The sequence below is a fragment of the Schistocerca americana genome, chromosome 11 (assembly GCF_021461395.2).
Source record: "Schistocerca americana isolate TAMUIC-IGC-003095 chromosome 11, iqSchAmer2.1, whole genome shotgun sequence".
Classification (NCBI taxonomy): Eukaryota; Metazoa; Arthropoda; class Insecta; order Orthoptera; family Acrididae; genus Schistocerca; species Schistocerca americana.
In genome coordinates this window covers 186,029,295-186,032,734 of record NC_060129.1, presented here as the reverse complement: position 1 = coordinate 186,032,734, position 3,440 = coordinate 186,029,295, and the positions used below count along the sequence as shown (strand labels likewise).

Genomic DNA, 3,440 nt, shown 5'->3' with positions numbered 1-3,440 from the left:
AATGATTTTATCTACACTTTTCTCTTGTGTTCCGAGATTACGTTTTTGCACCTAAGCCACTCACCTCATAGCTTTCCCGTTAGCACATCCAATGCGTTTCCTTACGCACAGGTCCAGTGATTAGTCTCCCCTTGTATTTCATAACAAATTCTTTACGTTAAGTCTTATTTTCAGGTGTGTTGCTGGGACCTGATCTTATGCAGTGTTCATGCATTTTCTATTTTATTTTAAATGTTTGATTGTCGTGAACAGTGCACGGGCAATACTATTAATTACATCGTATCCGCTATGAGCGACCTCACAACGTATGCATTTTTGTGAGTTTTTGGTCTGTGATCAAATTAATTTATTTTCCGACTCGACCGAACCTTCGATTAGTTGTATGGTCAGAGTCGGTGGCGACCCTAATCTTCTTAACTTCACAAGCAATAAGCATTTACATTCCCAATAATAACGTAATAACCCGTAGTAACCGGTTAGTTACACCATGTCTCCGCAATATCCTTTCTTTCAGGAGTGCTAGTTCTGCAAGGTTCGCAGGAGAGCTTCTGTGATGTTTGGAAGGTAGGAGACGAGGTACCGGCAGAAGTAAAGCTGTGAAGACGGGGCGTGAGTCGTGTTTGGATAGCTCAGTTGGTAGAGCACTTGCCCGCGAAAGGCAAAGGTCCCGAGTTCGAGTCTCGGTCCGGCACACAGTTTTAATCTGCCAGGAAGTTTCAGGTCAGGTTTTGTTTCAACATTAGACCTTCCAGGGAGAAATGTGGTTTTATTTGCTCCAATATTGATCTGTTGGTTCTCTTTGCAGTCCATGGAACTCTAAGAAGTTTCCTGCAACGCCACAATTCGAAGGAGTCAATTCCCCGTCGTTCAGCCTTTCTAATGGTCCAGGTCTCACATTCACACATCACAACTGGAAAGACCATAGCCCTCCCAATACGGATCTTTGTTGCTAGTGTTATATCTCTGGACCTTATAACCTTGTCAAGGTTTGACATCGCCTGTCTACCGAGCAACAAGAGTATCCGAATTTCGTGGCTGCAGTCGCCATCAGCAGAGATCTGGCAACCGAGAAAACTGAATGTGGTCACTACCTCGATGGTTTCTCCTGCTATATCCCGAGAATTGGTAGGTGTAGTTGCCATAATTTTCGTTATCTTCACATTCAGCCTAAGACCGGCCTTTTCACTTCCGTCTTTCACCTTCAGCAAGAGTGTTCTCAATTCTTCTTCACTTTCTGCCAACAGGATCGTATCATCCGCGTACCTGAAGTTGTTTACATTTATTCCAGCTATTTTAATTCCTGTTTATCCTTCATCTAGCCTCGTATCACAGTCTGACAAATCTAGAACAGGGCTGCTTCGACATCACCTGTGAGCACTTCGAGCAGCGTCTGCCATGTTACGAGGCTAATCCCAAAAGTAAGGTCTCCTTTTTTTATGAGTATATAGACCTGTTTATTTCCACAACGGTTTACATCAGTTTACAGCTTGAACATTTAGCTATTTTTCGACATAATCACCGTTTCGTTCGATGCATTTTTGTAGACGCAGTGGCAGTTATTGTATGCCCATGTCATACCAGCTCGCCGCCTAGCTCTTCAGAAAGTTATGATCCCCTACTTTCACCTCGCCGTCGGAGCTGAATCACTTTCTGGTCAAATGTTCAAAAATGGTTCTAATGGCTCTGAGCACTATGGGACTTAACATCTGAGGTCATCAGTCCCCTAGAACTTAGAACTACTTAAACCTAACTAACCTAAGGACATCATACACATCCATGCCCGAGGCAGCATTCGAACCTGCGACCGTAGCGGTCGCGCGGTTGAGGTGCCTAGCAGTAAATGAAACATGCAAAAAGGAATACAAACGTCTACAGAAATGAGATCGCCAGGAAGTGCGAAATGACTAAGCAGGGATGGTTAGAGGACAAATGTAAGGATGTAGAGGCCTATCTCACTAGGGGTAATATAGATACTGCCTACAGCAAAATTAAAGAGACCTTTGGAGAAAAGAGAACCACTTGGATGAATATCAAGAGCGCAAATGGAAACCCAGTTCTAAGCAAAGAAGGGAAAGCAGAAAGGTCGAAGGAGTATATAGAGGCTCTATAAAAGGACGTTCTTGAGGACAGTATTATAGAAATGGAAGAGAATGTAGATGAAGATGAAATAGGAGATATGATACTGCGTGAAGAGTTTCAAAAACCACTGAAAGATCCGAGTAGAAACAAGGCCCCGAGAGTAGATAACATTCCATTAGAACTATTGACAGCCTTCGGAGAGCCAGGCCTGACAAAATTCAACCATCTAGTGAGCAAGATGTATGAGACAGGCGAAATACCCTCAGACTTCAAGAAGAATATAATAATCCCAATCCCAAAGAATACAGGCGTGGACAGATGTGAAAATTACCAAATTATCACTTTAATAAGTCACAGCTGCAAAATACTAACGCGAATTCTTTACAGACGAATGGAAAAACTGGTAGAAGCCGACCTTGGGGAAGATCAGTTTGGATTCCGTAGAAAGACTGGAACACGTGAGGCAATACTGACCTTACGACTTATCTTAGAAAATAGATTAATGAAAGGCAAACCTGTGTTTCTAGCATGTGTAGACTGAGAGAAAGCTTTTGACAACGACTGGAATTCTCTCTTTCAAATTTTGAAGGTAGCAGGGTTAAAATACAGGGAGCGAAAGGCTATTTACAATTTCTACAGAAAGCAGATGGCAGTTATAAGAGTCGAGGGGCATGAAAGGGAAGCAGTGGTTGGGAAGGGAGTGAGACAGGTTTGTAGCCTATCCCCGATGTCATTCAATCTATATATTGAGCAAGCAGTAAAGAAAACAAAAGAAAAATTCGGAATAGGAATTAAAATCCATGGAGAAGAAATAAAAACTTTGAGGTTGGCCGATGACATTGTAATTCTGTCAGAGACAGCACAGGACCTGGAAGAGCAGCTGAACGGAATGGACACTGTCTTGAAAGGAGGATATAAGATGAACATAAACAAAAGCAAAACGAGGATAATGGAATGTAGTCGAATTAAATCGGGTGATGCTGTGGGAATTAGGGAAGGAAACGAGAGGCTTAAAGCAGTAAAGGAGTTTCGCTATTTGGGGAGCAAAATAGCTGATGATGGTCGAAGTAGAGAGGATATTAAATGTAGACTGGCAATGGCAAGGAAAGCGTTTCTGAAGAAGAGTAATTTGCTAACATCAAGTATAGATTTAAGTGTCAGGAAGTCGTTTCTGAAAGTATTTGTATGGAGTGTAGGCATGTATGGAAGTGAAACATGGACGATAAATAGTTTAGATAAGAAGAAATGTGGTGCTACAGAAGAATGCTGAAGATTAGATGAGTAGATCACATAACTAATGAGGAGGTATTGAAGAGAATTGGGGAGCAGTTTGTGGCACAACTTGACTAGAAGAAGGGATA

The 3,440-nt window shown here is 42.1% G+C and overlaps 1 non-coding gene across 1 annotated transcript; it reads left to right on the top strand.

Annotated features, from left to right (window-relative positions):
* The first annotated feature begins 618 nt into the window (after positions 1-618).
* Trnas-cga lies at positions 619-693 on the top strand. The gene has a single exon. It is a non-coding gene; the product is annotated as a tRNA-Ser (tRNA).
* The last annotated feature ends 2,747 nt before the right edge of the window (positions 694-3,440 follow it).